The 14,973-nt window shown below is 40.6% G+C and overlaps 1 protein-coding gene and 1 pseudogene across 1 annotated transcript in view; one reads left to right on the forward strand and one right to left on the reverse strand.

The window, feature by feature from the left end:
• CSMD1 (CUB and Sushi multiple domains 1) overlaps positions 1-14,973 on the reverse strand; it is a 2,074,203-nt gene that overhangs the window by 654,272 nt on the left and 1,404,958 nt on the right. The gene's annotated exons all lie outside the window — the stretch shown is intronic.
• LOC147343415 (U6 spliceosomal RNA) lies at positions 12,300-12,398 on the forward strand (annotated as a pseudogene).

Here is a 14,973-nt window from a genome sequence, read left to right on the forward strand (position 1 = left end):
GTTGCACCCCAGAACAAGGACCAGGTGCCCCAGGTCCTCCATCAGTGATCCCACCAAGTCCAGAACCCCTTTCCTTGCAGAGTTGGTAAAGAACTTTTATTCTGCCATTAAAACAAAAACTTAAATTGGAAATCCCTCTGGGAAATATGAATGTGACATATTTGAACCCATGTTCAAATCCCTCTGCCATGAACACAGGTGCTCCCAGATTTGGGGGTGGGTGGGTTCAGTACACCCAGCATGTGGGTGGGGGTGGGGGAAGGTCTCTTGAGGAAGGTGATGCCTACAGCCCAAGTGGGACTGTTCCCTCCCACACTTAGTGAGGGAGAGAATGTGGGGTCACCACTGAGAACAGGAAGGGGAAGGGAAAAGCCAGAGTGCACTCAGTCTAAAACATCCCCCCAAATGGCCAAGGGTCATGAGGCTTCAGGCACGAAGGTACAGCAGTACTTTCTCAGAAAACCTTTCTATGGAGTAGCTTTCACTTTATACGTGGTCTGTGTTCTTCCTTGGAGAAGGAAACGGCAACCCACTCCAGTGTTCTGCTGGAGAATTGCAGGGACAGGGGAGCCTGGTGGGCTGCCGTCATGGGGTCGCACAGAGTCGGGCACAACTGAAGCGACTTAGCAGCAGTAGCAGCAGCAGCTCTTCCTTATTTTTTTTTTTTTCTCCTTGTCTGAGGATGGCTTATACACAATGATTCAGATCTCCATGAGTAAAATGAAGTCTTCGGTGGAGAAAAATTTGCACTGGAAGCATTTACTAGGCAACAATGCAAGCTTCAATCTTCTCATCTCCAAAACAATCTTACATGTTCAAGTAGGAATAGAGGGTGGAGAGTTTGGGTTGCTCCAAGGAGCCTTTTTTCTCTCCTTTCTTCATTGTTGACATAGTTATTTTTCTGTAAGAATGACTTTACGTATTGGAGACCCACTTTACCAGCCAGTCAGTAGTGTTTAAGGGGTTAGTATATGTTGGAGAAGACTCTTGAGAGCCCCTTGGACTGCAAGGAGATCAAACCAGTCAACCCTAAAGGAAATCAGTCCTAATATTCATTGGAAGGACTGATGCCCAAGCTGAAACTCCAATACTTTGGCCACCTGATGTGAAGAACCGACTCATTGGAAAAGACCCTGATGCTGGGAAAGATTGAAGGCAGAAAGAGAAGAGGACAGTAGAAGACAAGATGGTTGGATGGCATCACCGACTCAATGGACATGAGTTTGAGCAAGCTCTGGGAGTTAGTGATGGACGGGAAGCCTGGCATGCTGCAGTCCATGAGGTCACAAAGGGTTGGACACGACTGAGAGACTGACCTGACTGACTGATATACCTTAATATCGTCTTCCCAGGTCATGCTAGTGGTAAAGAATCCACCTACTAATGCAGGAGACACAAGTTCAATCCATGGGTTGGGAGGCAAGATCCCTGGAAGAAAGGAATGGCAACCCACTCCAGTATTCTTGCCTGGGAAATCTCATGGACAGAGGAGCCTGGAGGGCTACTGTTCATGGGGTGGGGTGGCATGAGTCAGGCATGGCTGAGCATGTGCACACACACATGACCTAATCGTAGCCAATGAGACATGGGGAAGGTGTGTGGAGCATTTTTGTGCCTTGCCCGGGGGGCTAGGGGATTGACTGAGCTATTATAATAAACTGGATCCCTATCTTCAAACATCCTGACATTGAGAGAAACAAAACACTGTGGTTTCAGCCACTTTCACTCAAATATTCTGCTACTTTCAGCAGGAAACTCCTAACTCTGACGGCCAAAAAATAAAGAAGAAATAGGCCATTAACACAGACGTGGGAAGTGTAGTATTCAGAAGACAGCCTAGACAGGCCTAGGAATGGGAGCACAGAAACACAGAAACCTATAAGGACCTCGTGCACTTTACTCCCAAGAACATATTTACAACCATCTTAACATTTAGAGTCACTCCTAAAGCAGCACAACACAAGGGAATCTATAAATGTAAGTAGCACCTTAATGAGGGCCTGGAGTGAGCAATAGAAAGCGGTCATTAGGAGGAAGGATCGAAAAATATAAAACGAAAATGTGGTCAATGAATCTGTCCTAGATGTGGAACAATAAGCACTACCTTGTCATCAGAGGTTACACCTGGGAGTGTGGGGATGGACTGAAATTGAAGGGGATGCATACACATTTATATATATATATATTCACACACACAGTTGAAAAACACTTCAGAAAATAATATATTTTTGCTTTTCTTCAATTAAAATTTACAGTGTAAACACTTTCTCTGACAATTTAAAACAAACTTTAAAAACTAAATTTGGTGAACACTGGATAAAGGTGTTATTTTTTAGATTTCCTTTTTCCAGTTCTTAGAGTTTCTAGCCTTGAGGTCAACGTGACATTTTTGTTTCAAGCAAACATTGCCGAGAATTTGAGCTGCTTGCTTTTGCTGACAATAGCAGAAATTTTGTGGCACATGGTGTTATGTGATGTGGTTATTTTTCTTGCCTCAGAAAGAAATCTTCTGTGTGTATGAGCCTGCTTATTCTGTGATCTTTTGTGGTGATAAAGAATTTGACCAAAGTAGATGTAACGAATAAGATAAAGGTGAGCTGCTATCACACTATTGTTTTAAAACTTTATGCCATGTTAAGTTTAAAATGAGGCCAACATGACATTAACTCTTATGATTCTAAAAAGAGCAACATGTCTTCTGCTAATATTTTATGTAATGAAACAGATTCTTTTTATATGCATGATATAAATCTATATGATTTTAAAGTAATGCTGGATTTGGTAAAGGGTCATGAAAGTACCGTGAGGCATATTCCAAACATACATATAAATACAATATGGGAAATAATGAAATATCACTTGAATTAGTTTTGTCAGTGTCTTATTTTAATCTTAGCGCCTTTATTGTATTTTTGAATGAGGAGATAATAGGTAATAAAAAAAGATGTGTCTGTAAAATGTGTACTGGGATATCACTGCTCAAATTCAGAAGCATTTGTGCTTCACCATGAGTAACGGTTTGGTGAAGAGGAATGAATTCACATTTGAATGTATTGAAAATCGGCCTTCAGAAGCAGTCTCTTCATCACCTACAAGAAGGCTGGTGGAAAAGATGTCTCAGTTTGTATAAAGTTCAAATCCAGAACCCAAATGTAGGCCAAGTAACTTTCAGCTATAAAATCAGAGTCTAGCAGACACATCCTTACTGAAGGCTGAGGGGCTGCTGGCCTGGGGTGGTGCCTCAGCGACAGTGGTGCACAATATCCATCTCCTGTGAACTACTGGAGAGAGGTGGGTGGCACGCACATAAACAAGCCAAAGTTGAATTTGCCAGATCCTGGTAAGTGCTATGGAAAAAAAAAAAAAAAATACTGGGTACAGAGGACAAGGAATCTGCAGGGTAGGCCTGTGTGTTTCATAGACGGCAGTGGAATTCCTAGCTAAGGCTGCGCCTAATCCATGCTGATGGCCAGATTAAGCCCTAGTGTCTTGCAGAGGCCTGCAGGTGGCCCAAGGGTAAAGAACCTGGACACAACTGGAGACGTGGGAGCAATCCCTGAGTCGCAAAGACCCACTGGAGTAGGAAATGGCAACTCACTCCAGTATTCTTGCCTGGAGAATCCCATGGACAGAGGAGTCTGGAGGATCCATGGGGTCACAAAGTCAGACATGATTTAGTGAGCAAGCACACCAAGCGTGTTCAGGAAAACTCACTCACCAGGTTGTCAGACTGGGCATTAAGATGCTTGAGCCCAGCAACCTGATATGCCTCTTTGGGTGAAGGTAGTGAGGGGGCTGGAGCCAGACAGGTGTCATCTCAGAGGTCACATCAGAGGTCTTCCCTCCTGGGCCTACCCACCGTCAATGAAAACCACTCAGAATAGAGAAGCAGCATGTTCTGAATCTGGAGTCACCCTCCTCGTGTGAGTGCTCAGTCGCTCAGTCATGTCCAACTCTTTGTGACCCCATGGACTGTAGCCCACCAGGCTCTTCTGTTCAGGGGATTCTCCAGGAAAGAATACTTGAGTAGGTTGCCATGCCGTCCTTCAGGGGATCTTCCCAACCCAGGGTAAATTAAACCCGCATCCCTTATGTCTCTTGCATTGGCAGGTGAGTTCTTTACCACTAGCACCACCTGGGAAACTCTCCTCAAACTGGCAATAAGTATGAATACTTTTGGAGAAGGCAATGGCACCCCACTCCAGTACTCTTGCCTAGAAAATCCCATGGACAGAGGAGCCCTGTAGGCTTTAGTCCATGGTGTCGTGAAGAGTCAGACACGACTGAGCGACTTCACTTTTACTTTTCACTTTCATGCATTGGAGAAGGAAATGGCAACCCACTCCAGTGTTCTTGCCTGGAGAATCCCAGGGACAGCAGAGCCTGGTGGGCTGCCGTCTCTGGGGACTCACAGAGTCAGACACGACTGAAGTGACTTAGCAGCAGCAGCATGACTACTTTTAGAGCAAATGTTCAAAGGTTTAAGTTTTTTGCTTCTTCCTTTTCTTCTCATGTTTTCATCCATTTGGAATATAGTGTTCATTTTTTGTTTGTTTTGTAGCTTTATTCTTATGTAAAAATACTGAAATCTGCATCATATGAATCCATATGAAGTAAATACATAAATCTTCCAAATAAAGGAAAAGACATAATTAATAAGTATAAGTGTGCCACAGGCTAGAATAAACCCATTTGACATCTGTGTACTAAGGGGAAAAATTTGCCTTCAGGCTTTTACAAAAATTTCTGGAGATGTGATTTTATAAGAACAGACAATTCTAACCCTAGTGTTTGACCACCAAAAAAGTAAACATAATTCCTGAAGGTAGCTCCTGCTTCAGGTGAATTAGTTCTACCATGCCTTAGGATACTAGCCAACAAAAGAAGGGAAAACAGTTTTAAGTAGGTCAGATAATCATAGCAACCCAGTTTCTGGGGCTGCACAATTGTTGTGTGTGTGTGTGTGTGTGCCTTCCTGTTATAAATCTCATCCTTTCCATTTCCCTGTGTTCTGGGGTTAAGATGACCCTTTCTTGCAGGAATGTGCCCTGAGGTCACCTGAATGTGAGCTGGTTTCCAAACTGGTTGAGCTGCTGGTCAACGATAATGCCAGCAACTATGCTGTGGTCCTGTTTTCATTCACGGACTTCTCTTCCACACTCACTCAAAATGCATTAAAATCAATTGTAAACAGAAAAATCATTCACATCCAGGAAAGGTCTACACAACACTAAACATTTGTATGATCAACAATTTTTTTTAATTAACATATTTAAGACTATTCAGGTCACTATTTAAACACTTCACTTGTGATAGCCGTTTTTTTGTTTGTTTGTTTTTGTTTTAAATAAACAATGAGTGAGGTCCTTCTGGAAAGTGGATATTCCCTTCAATAGTAATCGGGAAAGCAGGCATATTAACTGGCATCTTATAGACTCAGAATTTGAATGCCAAGTCCTTTTAAAATGGATGCAACTTAAACCCACTTGCAAGCAAAGAAAAAAAAAAAAAAAAAAGAGTTTGGAACATCAAGAAGTACTTCCAGTGAAGAGACTAAAAGAACAATGAAAAGTGAAAGTGGAGTTCTAAGGAGAAGTGTCATTTTGATTCAAAGTTTGCATCTGTCCTTTTCTCATTAATACCAAACCTGTGGCCCTCTTTTCAGTGGACACAGCTGACCCTCTGGTACGTGGCACTTTTAACACTTTGCCTTGTTTCTCTCTCCCCTTCCTTAATGTTTGTGATACGATTTTTCTGCATCCCATCTTATTACTCTCTGCCTTTCATCCTCTCCCAGCTTCCTCACCCTCCCTGGATACTGTGACTCACACACACCACCTGTGCAGGCGTCATATGGAAGCGAGGCGTCCACAGCCCCCACTGTCTCCCGTCCACTTCTGCCCTCCCTCTGAGCCACACTTTTCTGCCTGCCCACAAAATCACTGTGCTTTGCAACACAAAGACAATTAAAAATTGTCCAAACCTCTATTTCACTTTAAAAAACAAGTTGTGTTATAATAATAATACTTTAGCTGAATGGGATTAAGAACTACAAACACTGTTATCAGATTTCTTATGTATACATCATAAAGCATGCAAACACATTGTCAGCCTCAGAAATGAATATGCAATAGGTTCTCTGAAAAGGCTCTTTAGAAATGTAAATAAATAAAAAAGAAAACATCAGAGTGGAATTAAAAATAAAATGTTTAATGCAAAATGCTCCCCCTACTAGAGTATTATATTCTTAAAAGGTACTACAAGGATAAAACATTTCAACTAGGTTATCCTACTAAGTAGAGTAAACACTAATTTTATGAGCTGGGTTCACTCTTATCTAATACTTATCTAATATGTTGAAAAGCATATTGGATATAAAATAGCAGACATTTTTAGAAGGTAAGTTCCGTGAATGCTTTGTAAAAATTATCCATTCATTTAAATTATTTACGGAGCACTTAATAAGGACAGAAATATCTTTAAGCACTAAAGAAACTGGGTTGAAATAATAGATTTGGGGAACTTCCAAGCACAGGAAGGGCTTCCCATGTAGCTCAGCTGGTAAAGAATCCACCTGCAATGCAGGAGACCCTGGGTTGATTCCTGGGTTGGTAAGATCCACTGGAAATGGGATAGGCTAGCCACTCCAGTGTTCTTGGGCTTCCCTGGTGACTCAGCTGGTAAAGAATCTGCCTGCAATGCGGGAGACCTGGGTGTGATCCCTGGGTTGGGAAGATCCCCTGGAGAGGGGAACAGCTACCCACTCCAGTATTCTGGCCTGGAGAATTCCATGGACTGTATAGTCCATGGGGTCGCAAAGAGTTGGACACAACTGAGTGACTTTCACAGTATAGTACAAACACAGGAAGGAAATTTCAGGTGGCTGATATTCCCATAAGCGTTCTAGTGGGCCACCCACCTGAACCACCTCAACCCCTAACGTAGCCGCTTAGTAATTTATAACCCAAATTGAGGCCCTACTCGGCCTCAGGTACAGGACTCATGCTGAAGCTCTGAAGCTAGACAAAGCCAGGAGCATTGAAGATGAATCAAAGGAACGTTCATAGGTTGTTTCTCAGGAATTGTAGCAAAGTCTCTTGATGAGACAAGAAGGACACTAAGATCAATAGGAATAGGTCATCTGGGGATACTAAAATGTAGAAACGCAGTGGTACAAACAATAAAGAACATTTCCTTTATAATCACAGGGAATTTTCCTTCATTTCCCCCTCCCTCCCTTCTTTTCCCTCCTTCCATCTCTCTTCTTTCTCTCTCTCAATTTTTGATCAGTGGTAAATATATACAGTATACATTGTATAATGAAAAATTTTGGATTAGGAACAAGAATAATGACTTTCCCACCTAGAAATACACAGATTCAAACTAACACAGAGGTAGTGTAAAGGTAAGTCATAGTGATATTAGAACAACAATGACCTTATTGTTATTAAAATGAAGTGAAAGTGAAGTCGCTCAGCCTGTCCGACTCTTTGAGACCCCATGGACTGTAGCCTATCAGGCTCCTCTGTCCATGGGATTTTCCAGGCAAGGATACCGGAATGGGTTGCCATTTCCTTCTCCAGAGGATCTTCCTGACCCAGGGGTTGAACCCGGGTCTCCCGAATTACAGGCAGAAGCTTTACCATCTGAGCCGCTAGGGTCCTATCTTCAGTCGTGTCCGACTCTGTGCGACCCCATAGACGGCAGCCCACCAGGCTCCCCTGTTCCTTGGATTCTCCAGGCAAGAACACTGGAGTGGGTTGCCATTTCCTTCTCCAATGCATGAAAGTGAAAAGTGAAAGTGAAGTCACTCAGTCGTGTCCGACTCTTAGCGATCCCATGGACTGCAGCCTACCAGGCTCCTTCCTCCATGGGATTTTCCAGGCAAGAGTACTGGAGTAGGGGTGCCATTGCCTTCTCCAATTCAAATAAAAGAGGGGTTCAAAACCTTCAGTAGGTTATTTCTCTCACAATATAACACCAAAACCAATTTGCATGTAAACTTAGTTTGAAGATGATGTTTATTTCATTAAAATCAAATGGTCATTGTGTGAATATTGGAGTGGAAAGAACTTCTGTCTTATTGATGATTGCATTTCAGTGTATGAAAGACTGATCTCATGCACAGATTTACAACCATAACTATTCTACATAACTTTCCTTAGTGGGAATTATTCTAAATATTTTTTTGCATCATTTTGATCTTAAAGTGAATTTCAGCCATGTTGAAATGAGTATGCATTCATAATAATTTTTTAAATTAAATCTTTTCAATAAATTTATTTGAATTTGTGCCTGCAATTTAAGGATTTCCTATTAATCCTGAAGGAATTGTTTTATGTGCCACTTGTTTTGCTCTTTGTGTTAACAATGCCATTCTAGACTTATGAAGTAATGTATATTAAATGTATATACTTCATATAGTGAAAAGTGTTAGTCACCCAGTCGTGTCCAGCTCTTTGTGGCCCCATGGACTGTAGCCCACCAGGCTACTCTGTCCATGGGATTCTCCAGGCAAGAATACTAAAGTGGGTTGCCATTTCCTTCTCCAGGGGATCTTCCCAACCCAGGGATCAAACTCAGGTCTCCTACATTGTAGGCAGATTCTTTACTGTCTGAGCCACCAGGGAAGCCCTCTCATATGGTAGATAATCTAATATAAATAGCATATTCTCTTAATTTTAGGTCTTCAGAACATTGTCATTAAACTGAACGTAGAGTGGTAACATCTACTTTAAATTAGTCTAATTTCCTAAATGCTAATATAAGTATTCAGGAACAATTTATATAAATAGCACACAATTCTTGAAATAACATGCAAGTTGTTCCAGTTCTAGGAACTCAGTGCTAAATATTCATAGCAACTGATTTCTGTGGCATAGCAGGGAGGTTTAGGGAAGTAAAATGATTTCTATTTTCTCCTATAGCTGTTTGAGAAGTGAGAAGTGGATAATGAAGACTATTACAGAGAGGACCTTTTTTTGTTGATTTCTTGTGTAGGTGCTGTGACAAAAATAATATAATATTGGGCTCTAGTCTAGTACATTACCCTGACCTTTTTTTTTTCTTTTTTAATTTGGAAAACAGGTCACTTGCTCTGTGGATATCTGGAACTCCATGTAGCATTCAAATCTTTGAAACACAGTAGGTTTTCTCTTTACCAACCAAACCGTGAATCAGTCCCTTTGGATCTCCCACTGTAGGAGAAAGGCAATGCTCACATGATAAAACAGATAACAGGAAAGCAGTGCTGTTTTTATTAACAGCATGGGCTTTTCAAACAAGTGCAAATCAATTACAAACTCTATTATATTAATTCCCTTAACACTCTCATAAAAACTATCAGTAAATATCTTGAGTTATCAATATGCAATAGAAGTAGGGAGAAAAATCATACAGCACAAAATAACATTCCCAAGTGGACTATAAAATGTTAACTTCTTTAGAGAGACAATGTCATATGAATCTAAAATATGAAAATAAAATTTCCAAGTCAGAGCCTGTCTTGATTGTGTAATCTAAAAGAATAGTCATAATTTCAAACTTGTAAGAGCAAAACCAAGTCACACGGTGTTCATTTTGAACAATACACTAATAATCAAGTTTTATTCAGGACTGACTGTATGCTCATCAATGTGCCCCTGGAAATAAGATATATTATCAACATACCTACCTGACATTTTATAGCTCATCTGTAAATACCTTCATCTGTATTCTTTGATTTAATAACACAAGATGAATCTAAGGTAGTGGTTAGGAGTTTGGGCTCCGGAGTCGGAATATTTAAGATATTTGGATATGTATGAGCCATGGGGTGTTGTATACATTCCTTTACCTCTGGGTTTGTCTGTTACCTCATTTGTAGGAGAGCATGGTTCTAATGTCAACTTCATGGGATTGTTAAGAAGATTAAACGAACCAGCGATCTGTATGGCGCCTGACACCCCACAAGTGCTCTACGAATCTGGTCTCTTGTGGTTGTTGTTCATTTGTTAAGACTCCAGGAGAGGCTTTTTGTACACCAGGCTGTCTGCAAGGTGAAGCTCAGCCATTCAGTCTGGGATCAGCCAAGTCTGACTTCATTAAGAGACCCTGAAGCAGAAGTCTTCTGTAAGCAGTTATAAGACACATGGCTAAGATGCCACAGAAAGGATGGGATTCAGCCACGCCTTTGATGCCACTGAGATAAAGCTTTGTTCAAACTTCACTGACGCTGACTGTAAATCTCCAGCCATCAGATGGGTCAAGGAATCAAAGTTTATATCTCAAAATTAAAATACCTTTATACAAAGAAGGGTTTCCCCTCCAGTTCCATGTTAATCACTTGAATCAATTCTCTTCCAAAACTGTGATAGTCTGTACAAATGGAAACTAGTCAGAAAGTAAGATGGCTTAATATTCCTAGGGTATGATTTGCAAAATATCTTACTGGGGCCATGTTGATGGGGGTCAACAGCACTGAATTTTTCTCCCCATGAGGAAAAATCAACTAAGGTAAGAAATCTGATTTTTACTTGCCTTGTATTATTTTACCTGCCACTATACCAGTTCAATGAAAATAGAAAAATCAAGACCATTTTCTCTCTTATCTTTATATGAGGAATGGCTGGACCTTCATCTCACCACAGTGCTGAATATAGATTTCTAACTAAGATGCCCAGATTCACAAGGAAAATGGGGAGCCCGATTCTAGCACCATTAGAACTATCCACAAAGCTTATGGAAAGAGTCAGGGTCAAAGTAGGCAAGAACTTGTCATGAAGGCAACACAACACACACTCTGAAGACTAAATTTCCATGACTAAAAGTCCACAAAAATATTATATTTAACTTCAATGGGAAGGAAATCCAAAATAGAGGGAGTATGTATATATGTGTGTGTATATATATATATATATATATATATGAATAGCTGTATAGTAGAAACTAACACTACTATATAACTTTATATAAACTTACAAATAAACAACACTATATTTGTAAAGCAAATATAGGGAGTGAAAGTTGTTCAGTTGTGTCCAACTCTTTATGACCCCATAGACTGTAGCCCACCAGGCTTCTCTGTCCATAGGATTCTCCAGGCAAAAATACTGGAGGGGCTGCCATTCTCTTCTCCAGGGGATCTTACCAACCCAGGGATCAAACCCAGGTCTTCTGCATTGTAGGCAGATTCTTTACAATCTGAGCCACTGGGGAAAACAACTATATGCCAATAAAAACTTTAAAAAAAAAGGATTAAAAATAAAATACTATATTTAATCAGGATTTTATTTTGTTTATCTATGCATCAAATAATTCAGTCTTTTTTTAAAAAAGGTACCTTTTCTACTTGTGTTTGATTATTTGGGATATTAATATACACAAACACATGCAGATGAATATACACACACTATTCTCCCTCCAACACACATATCTGTACACATACACATAGGGCTGTGCTTAGTCACCCAGTCATATCCAACTCTTTGTGATCCCATGGATTATAGCCTGCCAGGCTCCTCTGTCCATGGAATTCTGCAGGCAAGAATACTGGAGTGGGTTGCCATGCCCTCCTCCAGGGAATCTACATATATGTATAAAGTTACCCATCTGACATTTTTAAATTACATCCAAGGAACATATACAATCTAAGGGGTTAACAATACTTAGAAAAATAATTTTCTACTTGGTTTGAAATTTAACATCCTGAATACTAATAATTGTACTTAAAATTACTGCAACAATATTAGTTTGTGTGTATCCTTTACTTATGTATTGTTTTGACCAAATAAGATATAATTTGTTAAGGGAAATAATCAGTATCTTGTTTGTTTGTTACCAAACTTAATTTTAATCAAATAATTGACTCAACAGGGTTCTAAATAACCCCTGGGGGAAATATTGTGAAAAGTCACTTAAATGGAATAAACACAAAGTCTCAGGGTGTGTGGAAACAAGGCTATAGATCTTATCTAAAATGAATTAAAGTAAGCACTGAGGTACGAGGTATTTATCGAAGGAAGCAGCTTGATATCTGAAATGTCTCTTAGAGCAACCCTAGAAATGCTGTGAAAATCAGGCAGAGACTCAGCTTCTCTCTATGAATTCAGTGTTGAGATTCTGAAGGTTTGCTTTTTACCTTTGTTTTATTCAGCATGCTGGAAAGAGCTCCTGCTTCTATACCTTACTCTCCTTTCTTTAGAATCATTCTCTTCACTCCTCTCTCTCGACCTCATAAGAACAGATTGAAGAATACGCCTCAAAAACCATTAAATTATGTCAATGAAATATCTGTTCATATAAAAGTATATATTGGTGCTGCTTTAGTAATGCAGATATTGAAATTCAAATGACAGAGAAGGTTAGCATGGACCCTAAAGAAGGATGATGTTCAAATTCATGAGGCATTTCATATTTATGTCAAATATTTGTTGTTGTTTAGTCTCTAAGTCCGGAGAAGGCAATGGCACCCCACTCCAGTACTCTTGCCTGGAAAATCCCATGGATGGAGGAGCCTGGTGGGCTGCAGTCCATGGGGTCGTGAAGAGTCGGATACAAGTGAGCGACTTCACTTTCACTTTTCACTTTCATGCATTGGAGAAGGAAATGGCAACCCACTCCAGTGTTCTTGCCTGGAGAATCCCAGGGACGGGGGAGCCTGGTGGGCTGCCGTCTCTGGGGTTGCACAGAGTCAGACATGACTGAAGTGACTTAGCAGGAGCAGCAGCAGTTTCTAAGTCAAGTCTGAATCTTTGTGAACCAATGGACTGCAGCACACCAGGCTTCCCTGTCCTTCCCTATCTCCAGAGTTTGCTCAAACTCATGTCCATTGAGTCAGGGTTGCCATCTAACCATCTCATCCTGTCACCCACTTCTTCTCCTGCCCTCAATCTTTGCCAGGTTCAAGGTCTTTTCCAATGGGTTGGTTCTTCACATCAGGTGGGCAAATTATTGGAGCTTGCTTCAGTATCAGCCTTTAAATGAATATTCAGGGCTGATTTCCTTTAGGATTGACTGGCTTGATCTCCTTACTGTCCAAGGGACTCTCCACAGTATTCTCCAGTATCACAATTCAAAAGCATCAATTCTTCAGCTCTCAGTCATTTCTACAGTCCAACTCTCACATCTATACATGACTATTTGGAAAAACAGCTTTGATTATATGGACCTTTGTTGGCAAATTTAGGTCTCTGCTTTTTAATATGCTGTCAGGCTTGTCACAGCTTTTCTTCCAAGGAGTAAGTGTCTTCTAATTTCACGGCTGCAGTCACCATATGCAGTGATTTTGGAGCCCAAGAAAACAGTCTGTCACTGTTTTCACTTTTCCCCCATTTTTGCCATGAAGTGATGGGACAGAATGTCACGATCTTAGTCTTTTGGATGTTGAGTTTTAAGCCAGCTTTTCATTCTCTTCTTTCACCTTCATCGAGAGGTTCTTTAGTTCCTCTTCACTTTCTGCCATTAGTGTGATATCATGTGCATACCTGAGGTTGTTAATCTTTCTCCTGGCAATCTTGATTCCAGCTTGTGATTCATCCAGCCCAGGATTTCACATGATGTACACTGCATAGAAGTTAAATAAGCAGAGTGACAATGTACAGCCTTGACATACTCTTTTCCCAATTTTGAACCAGTCCATTGTTCCATGTAAGTTTTTAACTGTTGCTTCTTGATGTGCATACAGGTTCCTCAGGAGACAGGTAAGGTGGTCTGATAGTCACATCTCTTTAAGAATTTTCAACAGTTTTTTGTGATCTACACAATCAAAGGCTTTAGCACGGTCTCAATTAAGCAGAAGTAAATGTCTTTCTGGAACTCTCTTGCTTTTTCAATGATCCAATGGTTGCTGACAATTTGATTTCTGGTTCCCATTTCTATTCTAAATCCAGCTGTACATCTTCAGGTCCATTGCTCACATACTGTTGAAACCTAGATTGAAGGATTTTGAACATTACATAACTAGCATGAGAAATGAGCACAGCTGTGCAATAGTAGGAACATTCTTTGCCATTGCCCTTCTTTGGGATTGGAATGAAAACTGATCATTTCCAGTCCTGTGGCCACTGCTCAAATTTCCAAACTTGCTGGTATATTGAGTCCAGCAATTTAACAGCATTATCTTTTATGATTTGAAATAGCTCAGCTGGAACTTCATCACCTCCACTAGCTTTGTTCCTGGTAATGCTTCCTAAGGCTCTCTTGACTTCACATTCCAGGATGTTTGACTCTAGGTGAGTGACTACACCCTCATGGTTTTCAGGGTCATTAAGACTTTTTTTGTATAGCTCTTCTGTGTAGTCTCGCTACCTCTTCTTAATCTCTTCTGCTTCTGCTAGGCCCTTGCTTTTCCTGTCCTTTAGTGTGCCCCTCTTTGCATAAAATGTTCCCTTGGTGTCTCCAATATCCTTGAAGAGATCGCTAGACTTTCCCATTCTACTGTTTTCTTCTATTTCTTTGCATTTTTCACTTAAGAAGGCTCTCTTATCTCTCCTTGCTATTCCCTGGAACTCTGCCTTCAGATGGGTGTATCTTTCCCTTTCTCTTTTGCCTTTTCCTTCTCTTCTTTTCTCAGCTATTTATAAGGCCTCCTCAGACAATCACTTTGCCTTCTTGCATCTCTTTTTCTTTGGGATGATTTTGGTCACCACCTCTTTACAATGTTATGAACCTCCATCTGTAGTTCTTCAGGCACTCTATCTACCAGATCTAAACCCTTGAATCTATTAGTCATCTCCACTGCATAATCATAAGAGACTTGATTTAGGTCACAGCTGAATGGTCTACTGGTTCCCTACTTTCTTCCATTTAAGCCTGAATTTTGCAATGAGGAGCTCATGATCTGAACCAGGTCAGCTCCATGTGTTGCTTTGCTGGAGTGTATAGAGGTTCTCCATATTCAGCTGTAAAGAATATAATCTATCTGATTTCAGTATTGACCATCTGGTGATGTCCATGTGTAGTGTCTTCTCTTGTGTTGTTGGAAGAGTGTGTTTG

The sequence above is a fragment of the Bos grunniens genome, chromosome 27, assembly GCF_055505025.1.
Source record: "Bos grunniens cultivar Pamir isolate PY7600 chromosome 27, Bosgru_T2T1.0, whole genome shotgun sequence".
NCBI classification, from domain to species: domain Eukaryota; kingdom Metazoa; phylum Chordata; class Mammalia; order Artiodactyla; family Bovidae; genus Bos; species Bos grunniens.